The sequence below is a fragment of the Strix uralensis genome, chromosome 12 (genome assembly GCF_047716275.1).
Source record: "Strix uralensis isolate ZFMK-TIS-50842 chromosome 12, bStrUra1, whole genome shotgun sequence".
NCBI classification, from domain to species: domain Eukaryota; kingdom Metazoa; phylum Chordata; class Aves; order Strigiformes; family Strigidae; genus Strix; species Strix uralensis.
In genome coordinates, this window is record NC_133983.1 from 11,440,031 (window position 1) to 11,467,330 (window position 27,300).

Genomic DNA, 27,300 nt, shown 5'->3' on the forward strand with positions numbered 1-27,300 from the left:
ACCTATCTAGTTGCTGTGAATTATGCCAAGACGACAATGGAGTGCTTTTTTAATGGTACAATGCATTTCACCTACCAGATAGGGGGAGTCCACGCTGAGAGATGGGGATGTCTTGTGATGTTGGGTGATCAGTATCAATGAAGGGGGTTATTCTGAAAAGAGACAGATTAAAATAAAGCGCTCTTTGCTCGGGATGTGCTGGAAGCAGTTGGGAGGGCTACCCGGAGCGGGCGGCCGCGGCAGCCCCGCGCCGCACTTTTCCCCCTCCGCACAAGAAAATGATCAAGTCAATCATGTGGACATGCTTCATTATTCATTGAACACAATCTTTTACAACGCTCCGTTTACGTGCGGGAGTTTCTTCTACGCTTTGCTTTAAATTTTAAGGTAAGAAAGACAAAGGTAAAAAGGGGGTTTTTGAGGATCCGGGAGGCTCCCGTGAGCCATCAAAGAGGCTCCAAAGTCAGTCCGGAGTATGTTTTTTTTTTTTATTTCTTTTTAATCATCGCAATGGGGCCTGCGTTTTCCACCGTGATTAAAAAAATACAGTATAATTAAATATCCATAGCAGTGACGTTTGCAAGCAGGGCTGTCAGGGGAAAAGCAGAAAATAATGAAAGGAGCGGAGAAGCCATTGAATGGCGCTATAGAACTTAGCCTGAAGAAAACCCTACGTTTTTCCTCTTTCTCTCTCGTTTCTTTTAAAACCGTTACTTTACAAAAAAGGAGCGGGCGGGCGAGGCGAGGCGAGGCGAGGGGAGGCGAGTGCCGGCGGCGGCCGCGACGCTGCCCGGGGGCGGCCCGCCCGCGGTCCCCAGCCCGCACCGACCCTGCCCTTAACTTGCCCAGAAACTTTTTGTTTTAAAGGGTTGCTGCGGAGCAAACTTTGCCGAAGTGACTTTAAACGCGGGCCCCCCCTTCCTCCCTCCCTCCCCCCTTAGGATCCCGGCTAATCGTGGTGTAATTTGTAAACTCCCCCCCTCTTTTTTTTTTTTTAATCAAAGTTAGCTGATGCATACCATGTGTCAAACTTGTGAGATTCAAGTGCCTAAGAGACCTGCCATTTTGTGCTCTAATCGACCTCTTATGAATAGGAGCCGTGCATAATGCTGCGAGGAGCGTTGTGACATTCAAGTAGGCACTAAATGTCAGGCCAGGTCTCAGCCCTTTCGGGGGGAGCGGAGCGCGCCCGGCGGCGCCGCGGGGAGCGGGGAGGCACCTGCCAGCCCGCCGCCGGGGCTTTTGTCAGCGCCCGGAGAAAGTAACAGGTTAAGGAGGAAACTTAAATGGCAATCCCCGGGGGGGGGGGGGGGAGAGCATCCCCTTCCCGGCGGCGCGCTGTGCGCGGGCGCGGAGGGCCGCGGGGGCGCCGCTGCCTGCGCGGGGCAGCGGCCTCGCTCTCCTGCGCGGGGGGCTGCGCGGGGCTGCGGTGCCGGGGAGGCGGGGGGGCACCGGGCCGGCGGCGGGATTAACGGGGGGGGGGGGGGAGGAGAAATTCTTTGATGCTGTGTAGGAAAGAATCCAGATTTTAATGCGCCCATCTGTTGCAGTTTTGCAAATAATTAATATATATATGTGTGTGTTGTGTGAGGGGGGAGAGGGGCTGAGGGGAGCGGTGCCGCTTGTGAACTTTACCGCAAAATAAAACGTCGCGAAGATTTATGCTTTTTTTTTTTTTTTTTTTTTTTTTTTTTCCCCCGGAGGGTCCGCGGCTCCCGCGGGGCGGCTCGCACGGGCTCCATCCGAAAAGTTAGTTGCCGGCGTCCTCCGCCGCGGCGGCGGGGCCGGGGGCACGGTCCGCCTGCGCGGAGCCCCGCGCGGGCCGTGGGTGCCGGCGCCCGGGGCGGGCGGGGAGGGCTCCGGCCGGCGCCTGCCTGCGCGGCGGGCATTGTTTCGGGGTGCGTGCGGCGGACATGGCCGTGTCTGGTACAGTGTCGAGGCGGAGACGTGATTTGTCAGAGCCCTTCGTTTCCACTTCAGCCGCCGCCGGGCCGGGGAGCGGCGGCGCGGTGGGGCCCGGCCCGGCGCGGAGCGGCGCGGAGCGGCGGGGCAGGGGCGGGCGCGGGGCGCGGGGCGCGGGGCCGGCGGGGCGGGCGCGGCTGCCCGGGCGCCCGCGGCTGGAGCGCTCTGCGGGGCTGTGCATTCCCCCCCCGCCCCCCCCCCCGTGCAGTTTAAAATAAATCCAACAGGGGCCGTGTTTGCTGAGCTGATTTGACCGGTTGATACAGATAGCAGCGGCGAGCCTCCCCGCTTATGTGGAAAAAGACTATTTTAAGTGTCATAATTAAGTTTAGAAGCCTTGTTTGGGCTCATTCACTGCTCGAAATAAAAAGGACTGGCTGCTTTTAGACCCTTTCTGGAGGGGTTGGCTAAGCGCCTCTGCACGTTCGCTTGGAGAAGAATGTTTTTTTTTCTAGTTTAATATTAGAAACTATATTTTTACTTGTTTAAACCGGATTTGATTATTCCTGCGGAGATTTTTTTCTCTCCCCCCCTTCCTATCACTCAAATCTTTGTTCATTGTTCATTGACTGTGGAAGGCTGCTTAAATGTACGGAGAGAGGGGGGAGGCCCCCTTGCTGGTTTGATGTTGAAATAGTAAACCTGAATGAGGAGGGTGGCTGGAAAAGTGGACATTGCAGCTTTAATTAACTTCAAGATGCTTCAGCGAGGACCAGAGCGTAGTAGTGACGTTGCCTCATAAATCTGTCCAGTACAGTGCGTTGCATTGAACTATTACAGTATCACCGTCATATTGAATATTCACTACCTATCCGGGAGCAGATTTACATAATTGGATCTTTTTTAAATGAAACTTGTTTGCAAAAAACCAAACAAAACCAAAAAAACAAAAGCCCAAGTGAAAACCGCGGCGATCTGCATGATTATAAAGGGTTCAAACATATCCGAAAAGTAAGTGACCTGCATAAGTACATCAATAGGTTAAGTGCAAATAAGATGAGAAGTGCTTCTGAAAGCTGTACATTCCCTATGTGGTCTCTTGGGTTATTTCTCAATAGCGGGATTTTTTTGTAGCCTCAGGGATTTTAGGTTTTCTGTCTGCTTTCATAACTTTTTCCCTCACAGTTCTTATACAAGGTGAGGCTTTTGTACCGTGCCGGTGTACCTGTAGTGATATTTTTAAAGAAAATAGATTAACAGTTTGTAATTTGTGCTGTTTGAATTCTATAATTACAGCTACTGTGGAAGGGAAATGTGTATTGCTGTTATGTTTCTGATCATCGAATAGTTCATCACTAAATACTTCAGAATATTCAGAGATGGTGTGTGTATGTGTCTGTGTGCGCTTAAAAATCAACTTAGTTAACTAAGCTGTTACTTCTTAAATCATGGAGGCGACTAGTTTTTTAATGTGTGTTCCCCCCATTTGACGGAGGATGAAGATGACTGAAGTAATTAAAATACCAGAAATTTTTAGAGTGAATTTGTAGGTTGTATGTAAAACCCATCCCTTCCTAACCGAGTGGCTGGCTTACAATATCGCAGTTTTGGATCGGGCAGGTTTAGAAGTATTTCGTAAAATCAGATGCTGGTGTTTCAGATGCTGCGAGGACAAAGTTGTGGAGCGAAGGCAGCTGCAGGCGTCGCCTCCTGGGGAAGGGGAGCAGCGATCGGTGGGGCGAGCCGAGCAGAAGTGCAAAGTCTGCGTGCAGCCCAAGCCTTGCCCCGGCTCTCCCCCCTCGCTGAAGGCTGCTTTAGTTATGATGTCATTCTGATAGTGGAGAGCAAATGTCTCCTGATTCTACCATTAAACGCCTGGCTGATTTGCCTGATAATGATAGCATTGACGTCCTGCTCCTTGACAAATGCAAGCCCTATGAGCCCTATGAATTAACTTTTTCCCATAGATGAGAGCTAGCTAGCTTTACGATTCATGAATGTAGCAGCACTTCTTTGACAGATTACTTTGAACCTCCTCATTTCTGCAACAAAACCCCTTCCCTAAATACCACTTCTGCTAGGCTGCTGGTAGACCCCTGTACAGCTTGGGCCTGATTTGCAGAGCTGCTGAGCACTCATCACTTCCACTGACTTCAGATGGAGTTGTGGGTGCTCAGCAGCTTTGAAAATCAGGCCCCATGTTCAGTCAACAGCTGATGCATTTTTTTGGCTTGTTTGGGTTTTTTTTTGTTATGCTTATTTTTTAAAGTTAGCTAAAGAGGGCTCTATGATTTCTAGTCATTATAAAAATATTAAATAGTTTGAGATGTTTGTCCTAGTCTATTCTATCTTCCCCTTTCTGATATCCTTTTTTTTAAATTTTATTTTTAATTCATCTTCCAGTGGACGTGCTGTTAATCTTCTGAAGAAGAGAATCATAAACGAGTTGTTTAAAGTTTTCTGAATGTTGTAGAAAGGAAATGTCCCCAGTTTGGTAACAAGTGCTTAGAGGATCGATTGCTGTTTCAGAACGTGCACTAGAAGAGTCTTGGTACAGTTGCTAAACCCTGCGATTGGGTGCACTTTCTCATATCTGCTCTGTCTTCAGATTTTGCTTGTGACTGAATTTCTATCACTGCAGGTAAATGAGATTTAATATGATCTTTTTTTTAAAGTGCCAGTGGCTTAAACTTTGTTTTCATTTGCTGTTCAAATGATGACAATTAACAACTGCAGATGTAAGAAAGGTTAGTCTCTCGATTACGTTTGCAGGGAATGTATCTAAAATATTTGCATGCTAAAGCTGTGTTTTGCAAATGAGTTCCTGAAGATACAAGTTGCTATGCTGGAAATACTGTATTAAAACACTTTTAGTAAATTGACTACGACTTATCAATTGTAAAGAAGAAAAAGGAATTGTTCTACGGGCTTTTCGACTTCTGAACATATTTGAGCTCTAATACTCAGCAAGTTGTCTGGCACTGTCTTCACTGTAGACTTTTATATAATGAAGAGGCTGATTGTCATATTTTTGTCCATGCTAGAGGCCAATAACCCAACCCATTCATTATCAGAAGAGAGTAGTCTGGAAGTTGCAACATCAGTACCACTGTTTTGCTTGCAGCAATGAAGACAGTGCTGAGATCAGAAATTGTGATCTTCAGTACAGAAAGCTGACACATTAGGTTGTTTACCCACCATGGGAGCCTTAGGTGACCAAAGAGATTTGCATTAGAACAGACGTAGAAAATCCACTAGCCCATTAAAATGGGCTGTGCTTATTCCCTGGGAAGCACAAGTTTCGTCAAGTGTAGGAAAATCAGTAGAAGTAATTTTTCCAAATGTTGATTTTTGCTTAAAGTTGACTTAGAATTGCACAGGTGTTTTTAGAGTGCCTTGACTAGAAGAAAAAAAAAAAGCATTAAAAAAAAGCACATGGATTTATGTGAACTTTATAAAAAATTGAAAAGAAAGCCATAAATAGATTTATTTTTCTGGTTTGAATGAGGACAATTAAAGCTTTTCAGTATCTTCTGATTTAGTGTGTTTTAATAGGATTTGTAAGTAAATTTAAATTTTAATCTCTGAATTTCTCTCAGATACCTGAATAGATGTATATCGGATCTTCAAAATGCTAAAAGCAGTACGATCTTGAAAAGCCATTTTTCTATCCTCTCATTCACACCTTGCATTTTTTGCCTTATTCTTTAACCCATCTTTTTTGAGGCATTTTGTGTGTCTGTTTCAGAGGTGCAAGCAATTTGGATTCAGGGAAGGAGAACATAGATGAAAAAATAGAATACATATTCTTTCTTTTATAGAAACATGAATAAACTTATTTCTGGCAACTGTAGATTGGAAATCCAAATTTCTCTAGTGAAGACACTCTGGGCACAGATGTTCGCAGAAGAAGAAAAAAGGATGAGCTATCGAAAGTAAATATGTAGAAGTTAAATAATTCTGAGATGCTTAATTGAATGATTGTAGGGTTATTGTACGGACATGTGGTTCTAGCTTCCAGTTGTGTGGCCGAATATGGCGTATGAACTTTTTATGACCAAGTCACTGATCGGAATCTGACCTTGGATAGAAACAAGTGAAAATTGTAATGATCTGATGGATGTCTGTTGCTTAACATGAAATAACTGAGTAGTGTCTAAATCTGAGTGGATCACAATAACTGCTGTGACATTTTCACTCCTATTGGCAGGTTGAGCAACGAAGCCAAGCACTGAGTGAGAGATCTTTTCAGAGGTAGCAGAGATCCAGATCACGAAAGAAGCATAGGAATAGGGTAGCAAGGGGGGATTTGGGTTGCCTCTGCCCAACTGCACCAATGCTGTGACTGAACATGCTCCCAGAGGGAAGATTCTTCCAGTATTCTGAATTTGGCACCCTTCCCTTATGTTTAAATTTGATCTAATTTTCAGGTGCATCTTACTAGATAACCAGATGCATCAGAAAAGCAAAAGAATTATAGACGAGTAATTATAATTAGCCTAGTTGTCTGTGTTTTTTAAAAATTGTAAGATGGGGCCTTGAAAGTATTTTGAAGTCTGTTTTTTAGAGGTCTTAATCTAAATACTCCGTGAGAGATTGTTTTCTAAAGAGATGGGTTCATCAGGTCAAGTTGAACTATATTAAAGACAAACAATTTTGTTATAATCTGACTGTCTTTTAAACACAGATGAAGAAAACAGAACTAAAATAGCCACAGCAGCCTCAGTATCCGATCTTTTCTCCATGTGCATTGCAGCATTTGAGACTCGTATAACCAAAAGCAAAAGTAGGTAATTCCTTACAAGTATTTGCCACGTTATGAAAAATGCAGCACTGCCTGTGATGGTAGGGCATTAACAGAGGGTTCTGCAGGTAGCAGTGTCTGAAAATAATGATGATGGCTTTGATAGCACTCCCATAGTGTGGGACAAGCAACAGAACTAGCTTCTTAAGACCAGCTGCTCATTTTTGATGCATTAGTGTTAAACTGTCCAGCTGTAGGCATCTCGGACTTCCAGAGGGAGCGAGCGCTTGCCAGCAGCGTGGAAGTCGGTGAAGATCAGGCAGGGGTTATCCCAAGTGGGCTACCCACACTGCCAGGGAAAGGTTACTTGGGAAAATTGGGGCCTGTCTTGGTTTTGTGAACAGGAGAATCAAGAGATGGGGAGAAAAAGGAGAGTATGAGCCGACTTTCACCCCCATGGCCTCCAAAGGGACGCAAGGGAGGTTGGCTGCGGGGGGCGGGGGGGGCTGCCTATGGCCCCTGCTCTGCCTCGGGGCAGCCAGGGACGTCAGGGGGAGCCTTCCTTGCCATCAGTCTCAAATGAGTCAGGATATCATGGTGCAAAGGGATAAATGGCAATCCTGATTCCTCCTTTCATAATAAGCTTGTTTCAGTCTTAATGTGAATTTTGTTATAGTTTCTTTTATGTTAGTTTTTTTAACTGCGATAAGCGCTGTTACAAACTTTTCCTCCTTTTTTATGCCTTTGGGACATTCTGCTGCAGTCACTGTGGTTCTTTGTGAGGAGGATGGGAGCACTGTTGAGCTCATCAATGCTACAAAGGGGTTGCTATCAAGTGCCACAGTCTATTCGGTCACAACAGGGCTATGTGTATTGCTTCCTCCGTAGTCCTGGCCCCTGCTGATCTGGGAATTAGCCCTGGTAACCCACGTGATAGCACTGTGCTAGGTTGCCAGGCTGGCCTTACGTTTATTTTTCTAAATGATAACATATTGTATTAATGTTGTTTTATTTCGCTCTCATAAGTTGGTCTCCATAGATTTGTGCATACATTGTTACCATCAATCTTGTCACTGGAATATCAATGGTAGATACAGATATAGATAGGTCCCTTTAATCTAAAATTTAGGAAAGCATGGGTAAATAGGAAACTCAGGCAGAATTACTTCATGCAAAGGATAATAAACATATGGAATAAATTACCAGCAAGGAAAGGATAAATGAGTTCAAGGGAAGCCTAGGTTTGTTTCTTGAGAAAGAGCATGTGAGAGCTGGGGTGAAGAAAGCAAGGAGGTGTAAAGTCAGGTTTCTATTAACAAAGGCTAACGTGGTGGGCTGGATGTTAACTTCTTACATTTCTTCTGATAGCTCCCTATGGATGGGTTACATTTTATTTTCTTGCATGTTTGTTAACATTGACACTCTAGATCTATGTGTGGTTTTTCTTCAGGGGTCCATAGAAATATTAAAACATAGGGCAGTGCAACACTTTAGTTTTGATACCAGTTTTACTCGAGGGAGTGATGTGACAGTGAAGTGTCGATCGAGTAAATTAGGGAGAAACCTTGTCTTCTCTGCTGTTAGCTGATAATTGACCGGAGAAGCAGGAACTGCCTTCTGCTCTAGTGGCCAAGGATTTTTGATAGGTGCTTGCCCTGGTTCAACCGTATCAGTGCTGGAACGGTTCTGAAAAAAACTCCACATGTAGGCAAGCTCTCTTTGTTTGGTGTTGTGTTTTGTGTTTTGGGTTTTTTTTTTTTTTTCCCCCCCCATTTCTTAAGGGTTTGCATGAAAGTTTTTATGGGTTTCAGTCCATGGGATGACTTCGAATGTCGAGAGTTGACTTGATGTTGGAAAACAGCACTAATTTTGAAACTGCTACTACAAGTAGCTTTTCATTGAACCTTTCTTTTGTTGGAATATATCCTGCATTTTTGAGGAAAATGATGGGTCTTTCTTCTCAGAGGAAAGTGCATAAAGGTTGGCAAAATTTTGGTTGATTTTAATGTGATTTCTAGGATCCAATTCTGCTCATCTTATTTCAGTTGCAGTAGGACTGACTCGGTAGGTAAAACTTCTCTTCCATACCAGGTGAGTGTCATGTGATTTCTAGTTTCACCGTAAATACATTGTGTAACTCCACTGTTTGTAAACTCAGCACAAAGCCTGATGTTCTCAGAAAGAGAGCCTGATTAAACTTTTTCTTGTTTCATTATTTCAAGTACAAAAAGAAATCCAACCTTTTGAGTTTAAAAAATGCAAAGGTTATAGGCTACCCAAAACTAAAATGTATAATAAAAAGACTATTACCTTTTTAAGGTATCTGTTCTTCATTGATTCATTGAGATTTTGCCATAGGAGTGTAATTCCTCTTAGGGCTAATAAAATAACTAGTAGAAGATAACTCAGTGTCTTTATTAGTGCCATAATACCAGCTAACAAAACTCTCCTGCTCTAACTACTCCCTTCTTTGGATTTTACCATAAAATTTCTTCTAAAATAGCTCAGATATTTTAAAACATTCTTGATCATTTTAAATAACAAATGTTCAAGCATCTTTCTTTTACTTGAATACACAAAGCTATATGCATATGTATGCGATAAATGGACATGCTATTAGGTAAATGATCAATAGGAAATCCACAACCACTTTTGGATTAGAATTTGAATCTATTGCTTGTTTTGGTAGTGCCTTTGCCATGGTAGGTGCTTTCCAAATATAGAAATACAGTTTCTGGCCAGAACTAGCTGCAGTTTTCTTACTGCAGTTGAGAAGTGCCCATTCATTAGTTTGCATCAACATGCTGCATCTTTGAAGGATTTCTCAGGTCCACAATTGAATTTCTGCTCAAAATGAAAGAGTTGCATCTCTGCACTTCATTATGGACTGGTGATTATGAAATGCACCTGGGTCACTGGAGGAAAGCTGGATTCAGATCCTTCCTCTCGTATCTGATTTGAATCAGCTTCTTCAAATCAAGTTTCTCACATCCCAGGTGAGAGCTGTAATAACCACACTTTGGCTCTTCCAGGGTGAGTCTTTTAAGTTCCTGCTTCAGGCTATTCCAATTTAAATAATCATTTAATTATTCAGTGGGTCAGAAGAGGACTGACTCTTGGCTTGGGCACTCAAATGTTATGTGAGAGACTGAGTTCAACTTGATTCTGTTGCAGAGTCCTGCACCCTGTGCTCCTGAGAATGATGTGATGAGAGTATTCATGTTCTTAATGTTGTCTTCCTGGCTCTTCCTTCTGAAAATCTGCAAAAGGTATCAGGTTAGTCCCAGTAGGGAACAAGAGGAAATTCTGAAATCTTCAAAGTGTTTGTGATACGGGAAAACTGTTTCTTACTCAGCTCTCTACCTTTCTCGTAAAGTTCACAGTCCAATGATTATAAAAGTCAGTTGGTGATGGGATGCATCTTGATAATCCAAAGAATTTTCATCTCAAAATGGAGCTTTGTTGCCATTATTGTGTTCAGTGGATTATATGAGCAGAACTGATTAACTGATTCCTACATCCTGCTGAGCATTGAGTGTCTAGCTGTAGGAGGTGCAACGGGTGCAGGGTTAAGACTCTTCTACTGCAAGTGCCTTGGACCTGCGTACAGTGCAGAGCTTGTGGATGGCACTCTATCTGGTAGTACTATGAGGGGGAGAGAAATTCTGTGTAAATGGCAACAAATGCCTCAGAGATGCAAGGGATACTGTGCTGTTAGTGCTCCTTCCCTCATGACAAAACTCGAGATGTAAATGACCGATGGAACTGGCAGGTTTCTCTGTCAGGATTTCTTAAAAAGGAGAGGCAAAACGTCTTAATATGTAGAAGGGGGATCCGCAAAGGGAGGATACCCTTCGTTCCTTAGAAATATAAATATTCATTTTGATAGCTTCTGTCTCCTCTGCCTTTCATTCTTAACTTCTCTGGCAGCACAACTCTGGCAGATCCCATGCTGTATTGGTTGGTTCCCCTTCTGGCCGCTCTGCAGCAGTGATGGATGGGAGCCAAGGGAATAAATATAGCTCTGAGTTCCAGTAGTAACCCCCTGCCAGACTTCTACACAGAAACCTGGGAGGTCACAGTGGGGAGAGGGAGTGGGTGATATGGAGTTGGGCAGGCTCAGATCTGACTCTTCCAACAGAGAGAGTGTTTCTGCGGTCCCCAAGGAAGGGCAAAGATGCTGCAGAAGCCCACTGTTGCCTTCGTTTCCGTGCAGAACTGAAGGGATCTGTACATATATTTTAAAAGTGGTTACCATTGGCTGTGCAGTTTCCATGTGAGTTTATTAAATGTGAACATTTTTTATATATAAAAATAACTTCACCATTTTGTTATTTCCTTTTACGTATTTCACTCCGGTTGGAAAAATGAAATCAATCTAGTCAGCTTTTCATCAGTTTCTCTTTGGCTGTCATGCAGTTGCACAATGCTGCAGTGCTTGGCTAGCAAAAATGTTTACAACGAAAAATTGTTTTCAATGGGATTAAAAAAAGAATCATGGAAACATTTTTATTGGTCTTCAATTTTTGTGCAACTTTGATTTTCACAAGACCTAAACTACATCAATGGTGTTTGTAATTTGATCTTCAAATTATACTGTGTTTTTATATATACTTGCAAGGTATAGACAAGATGCTATCGCTACCCTCTGTCATATAGTGCAAAAAATGCTAGCCTGAATATTTTTTAGCAGCTGGTTCAAAGTCCATGGAAATCATGAGCACCTTGTAGCTGACTCTCAAAGGTTTGAGGTCACAACCTTAAGCTGTGTGTAAATACCTGTTGTAGCTGGGTTAAAAAGTCTTAATCATTTAGAACTGATCTGAGTTGATTTCTGATCACAGCAATGCTGTGAGATTTCTTCCTACAGCTAAGGTGGATTTGGGGATACGCCTGCAACCCTTATATACCTTTACTGCCGCTGGCACCCATAGAAATATTACACATGAAGAATGTATAAAATCAGATACTTGGTAGGTTAACCATAGTGAAATCCTAGGCGTAGAATATTGGCTGATGGTTACTCTTTGCGTGAAACTCTTAAATTCTTTTTGAAAAGGTGTTTGGGATGAGTATTGAATTAGTTTGGATTTTAATTTATTTTGCTTTACGGTATATGTAGCAAAGGGCTATTCTGGGGATGGCCTAAATTTGTGGCTATTGACGGCTGCTTTATGAATATACCGACTCAGGCAGTCTGAGGAGGCTTCTGCCACTAACAACAGAGGGGTATTAGACAAGCACCCAGAGCTTCCCTCCCTCTCAGTTTCTCACGCTGCCTTTCTACCTTCATTCAGTGTCCCTCAGTTGCCACCATGAACCTATCGTATAAATGAGAAAAGGGGGCCCTTGGGTGTCCTCTGACAAGTGAAACCCTTTCTCATACAGAACTGTGAATTTCACAGGACCCAAGCTTGCAAATATTTTTCAGTGTTTTTATGATCAACGTTCACCACTGAGTTCACTAACTGAGGACCTTAATGAATGCTGTAATGACCGGGTCCATAGCTGTCAATGATTCAGTATCTTGTTTTCAGGTGTGAGCTGGCTGAGTCAAATTTAGCTCCCTTCTAGTTGAAGTCATCATCACACAAGCAAAGAAAAAATACTGCTTTATAAATATGATATCCCAGCCTCTTTCAAACACCAAATTTTGATTGGCTACTTCACACATCATGATACTAAAACTCATTGACTTCACACTATTAACCTTTTACTTACCAAACACAACTTTTGCAGTGAATTCGCATTCACCATTAAGTTAGACATAACTTTCACTTCATGGGATAACTTCTGTTGTGGAAGGAAACAAATGATCATGCAGACTTTCTGTGACATTGGGAAAGGTATTGCAATTTATGATTTACATTTTTAATAAAAACAGCTGTATTTGAAAACTGTTTACACATGTATAATCTGTAACGTAACACAGTTTTCATTGCTCTGCTCTGTAGTTGGTATGAACATCTAAAGTAGATTTGATGCCTCTGTAAAAACAGTCTGGCTAGTCCATATTCTTCAACTGCATGACATTTGTTCATGTACTTTTTTCACAAGATATTGATGTTTTTAATCAGACAGGGACTATTTTTCTGGGTATGCTTTGCTTTGTTGAGATTTTCTGTTGGGAGATTGGGCTTTTGAAGATGTGTTTCATATATTTGAGTCAAATAAAATACTACCTATCAGAGTGAAAGACCCTCTTTTTTTTTTTTATGTTGCTCCTTTACAATAGAGATCTACAAATAAGTCCGCAGTTTTTATTGTTGCTTGTTGTTATGACACATCATATATCTTTTACTAATTGCACTTTTATTCTTGGTTTAATGATATTTATTCTGGAACAAATGTTTTATTATTTTAAAAAAATCATGGTACAATTTTATAGTTTCTGATTTGTTAATGAAAATATCCTTGAATACCTCCTTTTTTTTTTTTTTTTTAATGTGCTAATAATCTCGCCACCTTTCTCTCTGATGCTGGTGGTGGAGCTGAACAAAATAGAGCAAACCAAAGATAAGTTAAAGGAGAAGCGCTGGCTTTCAGCACGCTTCCAGCTACATGTATATGTACCAGAGCAGGAGTCTGACTACAAAAAAATTTTCTCAGGGTCTCTCTGTGGGTTGCCACAGTGCTAGGGAAACATGTTGTCAGGAGAAACAGGGCTGGCAGATAAAGCAAGGAGGAGTATTGCACATGCCTTTTCAAGCTGGCTTTGAAGACAACTCTTCCTACTTTCATAATCTGCTCTTATTTGAAATAGGAAATTGGTTGAAAAATAAAGCAGGAGCCTCTTGAACTGTTTCCATCCTCTGTTAGGATGTGTGTGTGTGTGACTTTGTACAGATATGGTCAGAAAGCATCATCTGTGTAAAATGGAAGTTAACCTTGTTAAACTGAATGTTCTGCAAGGCTTGGAAGCCATTTGTACCTGTTCTGGGTCCTAGGTGTTTATTGGCTGCCTTCTTGCAGAGTGTAGACTTTAGTCCCCTCCAGTTACTTCCATTTAGGATCTGCCCCCTGTTGAGATCATTATTTAGTACTAGGACAGCTTTTATATGTTGAGTAGGGACCATTTATTTCTATAGAAATAAGAGGACTTAACAGCAGTGCACAATCAATATGCAAAACCCTACTAAGATAATTTGTATTTAAATGTGAACAACATTAATTCTAAACAATCTTCAGCCCTTATTTAGTCCAATCATTTCTGGACATCTAGGTGAAGAAGGCTCTTCTAACTTATTAGTTTATTATCAACGATATTGCCAACACTTAAACCCTTCGATTAGGTAACCCAGGTACCTATTATTCTATTAGGGCTCACTGCTCTCTGACTGAAGTCCATACTGAAACACCTATTGCCTGGGCACAAGCCCCCCATCCTTCTGTAAGCAGGTGTATGAAGAGTTTGGCAAGTGCACAAGGAGAATGTAAATAATAATTACTGAATAATACTTTAGTATTTTATAGAATGCTTGAATGTCTGTTATAACTGCATGATATGAAGGTACCTATAGAAGGAATAAATATGCTTATCTTTGAGAAATTGATATGACAAGAATAAGAAAACTTTAAAATGGTCTCATCTTTTTATTATGTTCAGTACTTTTGTTTCTGTGGTTTACATGTTTAAATTTTCTAAGGAAGCCTGTATGTTAACAAAAGTTTCTGTAGCTTTTAGGATTTCTTTAGTGTTTGGGAGGAGGATCGTATGTTCCTTCGGCTGTGAATAGTTTGTGGTTCTTTATCATTTGCTTCATGAGCCCTGTTTCAGATTTTATAAACATGACATTCACATACATGTAAAGAATGTCAATTAAAGCTATTCAGTGCAAAAGCTTACTGGTACAGCGTTATGACTCCACCTATACTGCTTTGGTTGATCTTATACGGAGCATTTCTGTAGTAGTGTTTCATCCTGAATTAGTGTGGAAGCGGTGCTATTGAAACATATGCTTAGTAGTTTTGCTAAAATTGGATGTCAAGTGTTAAAGCATGTACTTAAGTTTGTGCTGAATTGGGTCCTCTGAACTTAGGAAAAGCCAAAGCATTGGAAAATTCTGGTCACGATTCTGTTAGTTTAGGAGTTAGATGTTACAGTGTTTTGAAAACTGCAATGAGTCATATTACCTCTTTTTTTTTTTTTTAATCTCTATTGCTTCCGTCAATAATCCATATGATTTCAAAAGTCATGTGTGGTCTCATAATTGTTTTTTAAATTGGCTGGAATAGCAGGTCTTCTAAAGATGTGATTCAAAGGAAGACTTGCTTTTCATACTTTAAAATAGCTATGGTCTTGAATTACATTTAGAAAAAGATGTATTCAGTATAAAAAATACAGCAATTCATGTAAACATTAATTAAGCTGACATCACAGAACCTTGCTTCTTTGTGAAGAACAGGAAAGCTCTTCTTGTTTTCTTGTTCTTTCCACCAAGACTTGTCTGGTGCCGTTCCACCATCTCCTTTCCATAGCAAAACTACTTCAGACACACAAAGCAACAGGGCCATTCCCATTGCCCAGGGCTGCTCTTGGCTCTGAAGGTAATGAAGCTGGGTCTCTGGCGCAGGTCCTGCGAGGGTAGCCTGGCTGGGCCCTTACTCACTACAGGAGAGGAAGTGTGGAAGGCAGAGGACTTCTAAGAAATTTTATACCACCACACACAGGTGATGAAGGCAACAAATATGTGTAGCGAGTGGCCAGGTCTTAGGCAGAAGCTGTAGTACTAGTGCTCGCTCCCATGTTGGTGAGATGGAACATCTGGGATGTGGGGCTGTGGACCATGGAAGGTCCAGCTTGGAGGCCCAAGTGAGGAAGAGGAAGGTGGAGAAAGGACGGGAGAAAAGTCTTTTATTGTATCCCAGGAGAATCCTATCCTCCATGCATTCAGAGCAGTCCACAGCTATATAAAATAGCTCTTACACTCTCACAGGTTGTTCTGAACTAATATTTGCTATTTTAATTTTCTTTGCAGACCTTGATATCAAAGTCACTGCACTTTCCCTTCTCGTTGGAACTCCTGGTAAAATAAGAGATCTATGCCAAATATTGAAGAACTAAGCCTAACAGAATGAAAAATTAACATACGAAATATCCTAATGATATAAACAAGGTGCCATGTCATTCTGCCCACCAAAGGCTAAGAGCCCTCTTTTGTCCATGACCAGATTATGTTCTTCATCTCTCTAATGGCACTATTAGCAAATTCACAGTGGAAGCCAGGACCTTATTTGTAATGCTGCTTCTCCTTTGGGGCTGATATTGAAGTACAGACACAGTATAAAACTTCAGAAAGAAGGCAAATATCAAATACTTTTAGCCCAGGATTAGCAGTTAGGACTCTTGAGTGTCATCTGAACATTGATTATTTGTCAGATAATGCAATTACATTTAATGGAGGGCACTGCTCAGGAGTTACATAGTTTAACTAGCACGTTCGGTTTTTATGCACTATACCACGTTCGCAGTCAGAGTGGAAACGCAAGTGACATTTGACACTTGGTTGCGATAATACTTTTCCAAAGCAACTGCATATCACAACACTGACAAAACCCATAAAATGCCTGTTCTGCAGTCCTTGCCACCAAGTCTTGTTTACACTCTCCCCGAGAGGCAGAGGCTGCAGAAGAGTGGTGTTGGAGGATGGTGTCACACGTTGTGTGCCTGTCAGTGAGCTGACACACTTGCTATTGACTGTGACATGTCACTTACATGAAACCATGCAGTGCTACTGCAGCTTGGGGCACAGCATAGGTTATGCAGCAAATTGCAGTCCGTTTTCATCTACGTGATGGACCCACCAAGAGAAACTAGAATGTGAGCGAGCCCCCAGATTTTCAGGGTTTCTACTCTCCCATTAAAAGATAGGAAGAAAAGAAAGATGTGTCTAAGATGGTTTGAAATAAAACAAAGAAGAATCCTGTCCCTGTCCTTAGGTGAACCCTGATAATAACAGAGAGGACTAGACTGTTTCCTTATTGAAGTGCATAAGGAGTGATTAAGTAAAATTCTTGCCTCTGTTTTCCCTATTGGCTTTCTAGTCTAACAAGAAACGTTGGCTCCATTCAGTCATGGGGACTTTAACCATTGAGTTCACTGGAACCAAGAAAACCTCTTCAGAAAGGAGCTGAAGAATTGTCAGCTTTGCTCCCTGCATGGACCGTGTGCTGATTCGTGCTCCTCATGGACATAGCATCAGTCATTCCTGTGATATCCCGAGAAAACTCCTCCTTACTCAAAAAGCCCAAGGCTGGTAGACTGCCATGCTTTTTTTCTTCAGTGGCACAGCCTGCCTAAATGCTGTGCTATCACACAGAAATGCAGATTTGATTAAGTATCTGAACTTGGTTTATTCACGACAACGCAGTATTTGGCTCAACTTATTTTAGACTTTGAGTATTGAAGGCATAGCCTTGACTTCAGTGATACTGAAATATCCTAAACTGCATTTGCGTGTTCCATCCTGGAAGGGATTTATGAGATTGTGACTCAGTTTCCACTACCAACATCTAAGGTCTTCCAGGAATGGCTGCCTCACATAGGTAATTTAAACCCTTTATCTGAATTTTTCTGTCTTTTAAACAAACAAACCAACCCAAACTCTGAGGAGTTCAGTTAAGGCTGAGCTTCCAAAACTGTCCTGAGAGTTTCAGTTGGAAATACGCAGTGCTTTCTCAGGCTGTTTTCCTTAGTTTCTCGCAGGCCTGGTTTCTCGCCTCTCACAGTTCTGCTTGGTAACTGGGTTTTGAATCTGAGCAATGGATACTAGTTTGCTTTGACTGTTACTGATTGTACAACCAGAAGTAACACATTTGAGTAGAAACCAAAAGGGAGAGATGAAAGTCTTAACACAGCTCCTCTCCAACATGCTTTGGAGATCCCAGGCTTCTGCCTTGTCCCATCTGTACAACTGAAAGAAATGTTTCCCTTTTAACGGGAAATTAAACAGCACAGTCAAGTTAAAAAAATAAAATCTACAAAATATATTTGGGTATTTATGTGTGTAAGTTCTCAGAGAATTTTGGTAATTACATGTACAATTCTGAAACCCTGAGAAGGATGTCCAGCAGCAGCAAAGCGTGTGGATGAACACTGCTGTGGTGCATGCAGATAATTCATATTTTCATAGGACTTGATAGTCAGCATGGGAGTAATCTCAGACTTGGCTAATGAAAGTGGCTGCACCTGGTTGAGATTCTGCTGGAAGCTTTACTCTGTCAAAGATACTTATGTCTGGGTGCTTCCTACTTTCTAAACCTCACCCCTTTCTTGTGCCATTAGGCTTAGCTGTGGTGAGGAGCTGAAAAACTTGAAATCATCACTGTTTGGCAGAAGCTGGCTGTGCATAAATACGAATATCTCTGAAGGCTGCTCCTGCATGCAAGCTTATTTGGTTATTTGAAAATATTTTGAATCTGATAGCTGAATCATTGCCTCATACTTTGTAAGCTGTAGCTTAAGTTTTGTGTATGTTTTATAGATAACAGTATGGCTTTACATTTTTATTTTTAACCTCTGCCTGCATTCATCTGGTAGCTACCATAACGACAGATAAATTGAATGTTGATTCCATGAAAGAAAGTTGTCCTTTTGTGAAAAGAGTCTAAAATCACGTATTTCATCAGTGCAACCTGGTGGAGCACCATGCACACTGTACAAATGAAAATGTGCTCTCCTCAGCTGTCAGTGCAGTATGCTGAAAAATGAGCATATGAAGGCAATTTGAGTGTTTGAACCTTCTTTAATTCAACACATCATTTGGTTTCAAAATAGTTAAATTGTATTAAATAATTGTAAACATTCTAAATAGTCATCCAAAACAAATTGTATTTTGCATAATTGTAACTTAGGAACAAAATATTGAAATATAAATCAAGGAAGAGTAATAAGAAAAAAAAAGGTAAACTATGACAGTACACTTAAAGTTGTTCACATACTTATCCTTAATAGATATTTGACAAAATTTTTGCGGCTATTTAAGATACCGTGTAAGATTTCAGAACAGTGTAGGTTAAAAATACTTAATATATTTTTATTGCTACATCCCTTTGAATATTTATTTTCTGATACTTGAAAGCCGCATGCGGTATGACTTTTGCCGTGCAAAAGCCTTTTCATGCTGTAAAGTGCATAGAAATTCGTTATGTGATCAGTTATATAAATAGGCTTATTGTTTAGAAAGTGTCTAAAATGAAGTCTGTCCTTTAGCCATTTCTTTCTCTTATTAAATTTTTAAAGATGCATATTTCAAAACCAAACAAACCAATTCCAAAGGGGTCTAATTTTCTTCAGTTTCTCCCAAAATGTACAGTATGTTCCAACAATTTAGACTCCAGTTAGGCTAGTGGGGAGTCTTTCATTAGAAAGCACACTGTAGCAAAGCATGTATTTTTTGTTAAGAAACAGTGAATGATACAATAATTGTAAAGGACATCTACAGTGTAACGACAGTTACGTGTTTTTCAAAGGAAAATGCAAACAATAGGTAGAAGAAAGTAAAATCAATAAAAGGACATTGTATGAATATATCTGGTCCATTAGTTACAGGGAAATCTATTCTGTTCAATCTGAAATCACATTCAGCTTATGAGGTGGATAAATAAAAATGTTAGGTCCCAGTTATGTAGTCCTTTCTCCTTTTGAGCTTAATGGCAACTTCAGATGAAATGGGACATCAGGATTAAAGCCCAAATTAATCATTGTGCAGCATGATTTTCATCACCCTCACTTCCAGATAGGTTATTTCCACCGAGTAAAATCATTGAAGAGTGTTTTCATTGTATGCTTAGCTACAGTTCTGTGTTATAGGGGGCGAAAAATAAAGAATCACGAGTAGAATATTCTTCAGTTGTGAAATGGGAATGCATGTGCACCTGTTAAGTTTTGTATCTGGAAAAGTGTGCTAAAAGTTTGCTTATTTAACTTCAGTTCTTCCTTCCTTCCTCCTATTAAAAATGTGCGGTTTGGGCAGAAAGGTATTGTGAGAGATTGCACATCTGTGGTTCCCCCAAACCCTAAAATTTACTAGGGACAACTGATTTCCTCACTAGAATTTCTGATCCCTGTGTGCCAATTGTTGGCTGATTAAGGTCAATGATAGCACTTATTCAGTACTTTTATTGACTTGGATCATGTGATAGAAGTGATTGATTTAAGCACAGGATTGCTAATTTTCTATTGTAGCTGTTTCTTCTATGGAGCCAGGTTTTACATTACCAGGAGTTATTTATACTGTATTTAAAAGCAATTCATTTTTTCCCTTACAGGTAGCAGTGCCATTGCGTACATTCAGAATTGCATATTTCACTTGTGGGAGAGTGTTTTTGCCAATGTCAGATGTACCCTTTGTTTCCAGACATCTTTGGATAGGCTGAGATTTCGAATAGCAGATAATAACATGCAGTGTGTATTATTGATGTTGTCTTAATTGTCTTATTGACAACTCACTTGCACTTGAAGAGGCATGCTAATATCAGACGTTTTATGAGATTGCATATATTCTCATGACTGGAAGCCATAGCTACAAAATGATTTAAAAAGCACACAACTATTACTTATTAAAATATGTAGAATTTTTAAAATGCATTTTTGGGTTCACATTCTGCATCATCACCGTTTGGATTTGTTAATCCACTCTCCCCACCCTTAATTTTCCTTTACTAGTCCCTAATTAAGCTACGCATCGATATTTAGCGTGGAATTGGCTCCAAAGCAAAGCACCATGCACCACCAGCATTACCTGAAAAAAATAGCTTACAGGAATAGAAAATTATAAGCCTGAAAGATATAAGAAGATGCTCATATAAAGGGAAGATACAAGCTATTTGTCTCTCCAGTGGAAGGAGGGGGTGTAGAAGAGAGCATACGTTGTGTGCAGCTTAAAAGGATAAAAAACTAGTTATGAATATACTAATTGTGATATTTGTTTCTGATGAAGTAGGTTCATTAAGATGTTGCAATAGTTTAGTTACTGTTGGTCTCTTCTAAAGACCTGTGAATTAACTTGTGACATTGTTAAAATTTAAAATCAATAAAAATAAAACTACAGTATGTATCAGTATGAGCTGACAGATGTAGACAAGTATTAAGGAAAATCTCTTGCTGAGAATGACTGTAGCCTGAAGTATTCTGTATGTGAATGATCCAAATATATTTTAGATTTCTCCTTTAGAAAACCTCCAGTTTGGACATATGGGTCTCTTCATATGTCTGTCAGGGTGAAAGGACCCGTTGCTGACAGTACTTCTGTAAATGCTGTCTTCTGGGTGTTGGTTTTTCCTGTTGCTGGTAAGGACTCCACTGGGGACTGTTTGTTTCCAATCCTGTTTGAAACGTGAACCCCCGTGTTCCTATATCACTGTGAAACACGAAAAGCTAGAATTTAATGTAAACGCTGCCTGTCCTTTCCACCTTCTCTTTCTGGTAATGTTACTGTGGTGGATTTCCTTGTGGATATTCAAAGGAAGGAGATGTTTTTAAGGTTGACTTTCTCCTCTTCCTAGTGTAATCATGTTATCTTGGAGGAACTTGGGTTTCTACCCAGGAGATGAATAATCCAGTTCTGTTCACTGGTACTTTACCATTTTCCTTCAGATTTTTTTTTTTTTTTCCTGAGATACTGAAATGATTGTGAAGAACCATAAATGCATTCTGCAAAATACATTTTAAAAATTGGCAAGTATTTTTACCTGTCTTCTGGCTCCCTTTAGCCTGTTTTGCATTGCTTTTGCAATTAAGCTTTGTTATGTATCTTGAGGCCAAAGAACTTGTAATTCTCTATTTTAAATGGGGCTTTGGGATCAGGTGTTTTGTTAAGGATCTTAGCAACCTTCTAAATTTTTGCCACATTTATACCACTTCAATTTCACCATAATAAATCAGAACAAGATCTGACTCCTGGTAGAAAAGGGGGGCAATCGAGGAAGTTTTATATGTAAAAAATATAGAATTAAATTGTTTTTATATGCTGGAGTGCCCTTTTAGATAAATAATCTAAATTTGGGGCCAAATTCTGTCTGGTAGAATGTCCCACTGCTGCTGAACACTGGTACCATCTGGCTCTAAAGCATTTGAACCCAAAGGTTTCAGCATTGATCTCTAGGTTCTTGTACCACTTTTTCTTCCCTGTGTTGTTTTTTTTTTTTTTTTTTTTTTTTTTTCCCCAGAGAAAAAAGAGCTGTTGCTGGGGAGGAGAGGGAATGGCAAAGGTGCCCTTAAACCCTAGTTGTGGTTCTGGGTGTGTAGCACCCACCAAAGTAGTTTCTAGTAGACAGTGGTGTTGAATAGCACAGAATTGACCTCTGCATACCATTATCCCACATTGCAAGTGTGTGGATTGGCCATATCTGAGGATCTTGTGCTTGATTTCTAAAATAGATCAAGTAGTGTATGCCTGGAGCAAAAGGTGTCCATCTGTGAAATATGAGCTTGAATGACCATAATATCAGGAAAAAAATGGATGACACCTGAAAGTTAAATTTGTTGATAAAGCACTGGACAGAGCTTCATTCCTGATTCTTTTCCTGACTTCCAATGTGACTTTGGGAAATTCATTAGAAGGTGATTTTTACAGGTGCTGAACACCTCTTACTACTAATGAGTCTTGTGGGTGCAGTGGGGCTACTGATCACCTCTGAAGATCAGGCAGTGCTTGCGTCTCTGTCTGCCAAATAGGTAAAAGGATTTTTACAATCTTTAAGAAACATTATGATATTTATTGATGAAAAGTATATAAATACACCTTTGTTTTAATAACATGCTTAGAAAAAATTAAGAGGACGTGGTCTGGCTGAATGAGTGTAGATGAAAGTGTCTTGCCATATGTTTGCAGGGTGGTAACTTTGGCTGGTGTGGAAGAAATGCCCTTGCACCAGGCCAGCAGCCCACTTCACCCTTTTTCTGCTTGATGCTGGCAGCAAGAGGTGCTGGATAGAGTGGTCCATTTTGGTGGTCCATTTGCCTCACAATATCCTTGTACCCACAGTCATCATAGGGATGTTGAAGGGTACATCCTAATCCTTGTAGTATGCATCTATGGATCTCTGGCTACAAATTTGTCCAGTCTGCAGCTTGTTTGTCTCACCCTACCTTCTGTGGCAGCATGGTCCCAAGCTCATTAATATTCGTGAAAAGAAATATTTTCCTTTTTCCTGTGGAGCAGCCACTCTACCTCCTTCATTGTTTTATTTGACCTTTTCATTACCCGTAACTCTGTTAAATCCTTTTGGAAAGATGAGGCCAGAATGGCACACAATATTCTAGATATGGGTGCACCAAGGCTTTCTGTTGTGGCAGAAGGATGCTGTCCATCTTGTTCTCAGTACCCTTCTAAATGGTGACTAAGGCTGTGTTTATTTCTTGTGTGTTACAGAACTGATGATTTCAGAGGACTGTGAGTTCCAAGATCTCTTTTCTGCACTTAGAGGCCATTTCCAAATTCACTGTTGTTGTATGTGGCTGTGTAGATTGCTTTCCCTAGATGTTAAACCTTAACGTTTTCCTGTGTTGATACTCACCTGCCGTATTTTTGCTCACTCACTCTGGCTGGGCAGAAGCACAAATTCCTCACCTCAAGTTCACCCTCCAGCCATAGTCTTGTCTTTGAACCGAATGGCTCAGCCATTCACTCCCTAACCAAAGCAGTTTTTCTCGACCCTTTGGGAGGTTGTTTCAGTTTCAACCATGTAACTCACAAAACCTGTGCAGCGATTTATTCTTTGATACCATGCCCCAGAGATTTGCAAATAGATTCTGTGTTTGAGTTTTGCTCTTGAAAATACTCCTGGTCTCTGGTTAAATATTGTGATTGTGGAAAAGCTGGCAGCAAGTAGGCCTAGGCCTTTAGAGCAAGCTTTACTCTTTTATATGTACAGATTAGCCATGGAAAACAACTTTCCATTTGGTTGTATTTCTAGAAAGATGTACTTGAGGTTTTCCACGTGGATGGTTTGATGCAGGACTCCCCTGGTGAAATGCTTCAGCTGTTGAGCAAGAGATCAGCTTTGAATTGCTGTAATAGTTTTTTCTTACCTAGTATTGGAAAACATGCATTTAAACAGGAGTGAAACTTCATGGTATCTCCAAATGCCATAATCGGGTAGAGTGGTCTTGTTTCTTTGTCTTTTAGGAGAACTCTGGTTAGCAACTATTGTGATTCCTAAGCAGTTACTTCAGGTAAAGAAGGAGTTTCATTGTTGTCTGCATGGGACCGAAAGCTCTCATATAGAGACAGCTGCTGGGAAAATGGAGTCTTGGAGGAAAGCATATTAGGCAGTCAGATAGGAACTCTTAAGTGTGATTTTTGCTCCAACAGTGAATTTTGGTGCTTCTCTATTTGAGTTGCTGTGTGGTTAATGCTGTTCTTTAAAGTCTCTGGTCTGTTAGCAAAAAAGCCCACTTGCAGTATTCCCTGTGCTAGGAGATGGTGAGAGGGTAGAGTCAATACTACCTGCCAGGACCAGTGGAGCACAACATGCTCTAGTTACATCACCTTCTATTTGTGAATTGTTACCTTGGTTGACACGGATTAGACAACTAGCACCCTCCAGCACTGAGACCTTTAGTGTCTATAACTTGAGTAAGAAGACTAAGTACTCTAGTTATAGCTATTACAGTTGTATTCTGGGAGCCAGTGAACAGTGGGTTAAGCTTGTGTACATCTAGGAGATCTTGAGACCTTGTTTGTCCCTTTAAAACCACTTTCTGGTTTATTTGTGTTTCAGAAGTAGCTCAAAGAAATGAAAGTATAGGTCTGTTTAAGGTAAATCAGAATTAAATGTTTATGATGTTCTGGGTGAAACGTCTCTGTTATTTGTAAGACCACCCCACAGAAATCATTCATATACCCTCCTGAGGGTGGACCACCTTGTCCAGTTCTATTCACCACATTTCCTATAATGTGTCATTTTGCTCTGGTTACTGTGTGTTTACGTTTTAGATATTAAAAATTATTAAGAAAACTGGTAAAAAGAAAAGGTGATATTTTCAAAATTGCTGAGGAATTAAGAGGTGTTTTCAGTACTCCTTCTTTATGTTGTTTATCCACACATCCTCTTTCAAGATGTCCTTTTCTTCTCCAGACTAGGACATCTGGGCTTGTAGTTTCTTAAAAGAATAAGACTGTTGGTGGAGGAGTCTCCCCTTACCTAAATCGAACTGAAGTTGCCAGGCTCGTGTAGCATCCACAAAATCATCAGTCCTCTGACACTGTTGCCAGTAGGATCAGACCATTATGCGTTAGGCAGTGTGAAGTATATTTAGAAGAGTGCTGATATTTAATTTTTCTGGTAGTGTCTTCATTGTTATCTAACAGAAGAGTCTGGCAACCAAATTCTTAAATCAGCTGGTCTGACCCAGTGGGAACCAAAGATTTTGGTCCAAGAACTGTGCTTGCATCACTTGATGGTTGAGAGAACTGATTGACTGGCTGATTTAAAGATAGCTTGTTTCAACTCCTGCTGCCTTCTGGGTCTTTGGTAGCACTCCAGAGAGCTGACTTCATCCCCACATAGGGATCAAGGTTGAAAGCTGAAGAAAGTGGGATATTTTAGAGTTCGTGTATGGGGATGAGCAGTGGCAAAGGGTGCGAAGATGGCAAGAGTTTCTCTGGAGGGTTAGGAAAGTAGAGTGCATGACATTGTGGGATAGCAATATCTGAGTGGCACAGAGGTTGTTAGGTTCAGCCTCAGTTTGAGAAGTAATTAAAAGTGTCAGACTGTGACCTTTAGAATTCTGACAAAAGGAAAAATTGTTACCTTAAGGAATTTCCCATACCTTGAACCAGAACAGAATTCATGGCTATGTTCTGGAATTATCTTGGTCCTTGGAGACGAAGAACTTCCTCAAAATTTACTGCTCTGGGAAGCTGGTTCTTTAGCAGCTTTAGTGGTTGTTTCTACGGTTAGACAAATTGGTGACCTTTTGGAGAGCATGGTGTTATCAAACAGACCAATCAACTCTTTAGCAAATGTGTGAGATTCATCTTCATTTAAGTATCTATGTGTAGAATGAAATTGAATGCGTGTCTAATACATAGATTTCGCATTGCATTTGCCAAAGACGACATTTATTTGGTGTGTCTGATTCTTGGAAGAATAATCCTGAGAGACATAGGACTTGACTTCCTGAGCACAGCTATTGTTGCACTTTATAATGAAAAGTAAGTGCTTGACTCTTGCAGGAATCAAAATGTGGATGATTCAAAATTAGCATCCAAAATTTTGAGCATTCTGATATGAATGGTTAAAATATTAAAAATAAGGTTATCCAAAGTAGAAAGCAAGGGTCCCCAGTGTTAAAATACACACGTACGCATGCACACACGCACATACACACACACAATTAATATAAGGGATTAAAATTCAGCTCTGATAAAACTAGAAAATATGCACTGTAGAAGGTTAGAGTAGCATGTCTTCAAAGGTTGGTTAGTGCTTAAGGTGACAGCGAAAATTAATGCACATGAATGACAGTTGTTCCTGAGAGAGTCATCAGATGCAACTGTGAAAAGTCTCCTTTCCTTGAATCCCACTTAAGTTGAAAAACTTGTTACAAATGTTTGATAGAACACGATGGACAATTGCCCCAGGTAGGTCTGAGGTTTGACCTCTGCCACAAATGGTTGCAAGAAGCCGTTTTCCACAGTGCCTGTTCGATATAATTTCTTTGCAGGATGACACCGGAATGGCTAAATCTCTCATTCCTTTGTCTTGCAGCCCTTTTGCTCCGTTGGTAGATCTAGGGAGATTAGGAATGCAGGACACAACATCACTATATACAAAGTTTGTATCAAATAAAAGGATTCAATTTTCTGCCAAGTTGGGGTTTAACCTCTCCTAGATCCTGAGTTGTGCATAATTAATGTATTTTCAATATCTTTCAGCATTTGACTTTCAAAATTCTCTCCCAGAATTAATCTTAAAGATGTTTCAGTATTCTGCCTTCAGGAAGACAACTTGCTTTTAGCTCATGCCATAATTTTTGGTTTCAGTTTTTGGATGTCATGTATCACTCTGATTAAATGTCTCTTTCTTGCAGAAGGCTATTCTCATAGGAAAAAAATCAAGCTATTATCTAACAAATGTGTGGCAGTTAGTGCTAGCGTGGACTAGTATATTTTTAATGGCAGCAATCTCTTCCATTTTGTTGCGTGTGAACAAAACCTCTTGCCTGCTTTATATCATCAAAGAGCTTGTCCAGATTTGGCGGTTTTAGGTTGGGTAACATTATGATGGACGAGTTGACAGTTCATTAAACCAAAGATTCTTTCCGTCCACAATAGTCTGTCTTCTGTGTATTTACTATTATTAAAGTCTGCACAATAGCATCTGTAAATAAGACAAGCCTTTCCTCTCCACTAGCGTCGACGACTGATGGTGGATGCCTACTAACAGAAATAAAGCTAAAGTCCTGCTGAGCTAACTTCTAATTCAACAACACAGTGTGTATAAGTACACTAGTGCCATTGTGAAAGAGTGGCTTTCTTCCATTAAAGCAATATTACCGTCCCTGGTACTCTTGCCTGTCAAATATACTAAGATACAAAACATTTTTGTTTATCTTCATAGCAATTCAGGAACCAACTGGTAGTAAGTACTAGGTATGACCTGTGCAGTTTTACATGCAGTAGCTAGCTTCCTAGCTTGTTGAGCCA

General features: G+C 40.6%; 1 protein-coding gene across 6 annotated transcripts in view; it reads left to right on the plus strand.

The window, feature by feature from the left end:
- Positions 1-27,300, plus strand: part of ZNF536 (zinc finger protein 536) — a 352,860-nt gene that overhangs the window by 423 nt on the left and 325,137 nt on the right. The window contains exon 1 of one of the 6 annotated variants that reach the window (XM_074881572.1): positions 83-387. The exons of 1 other annotated variant lie outside the window; for it this stretch is intronic. The gene's annotated coding sequence lies outside the window, so the exon portion shown is untranslated. Of the gene's footprint in view, positions 1-82; positions 388-1,182; positions 1,269-9,865; positions 9,916-17,156; positions 17,192-27,300 lie in introns of those variants that run through there. 4 more of the 6 variants (XM_074881573.1, XM_074881571.1, XM_074881574.1 and 1 more) reach the window with 4 other exon arrangements.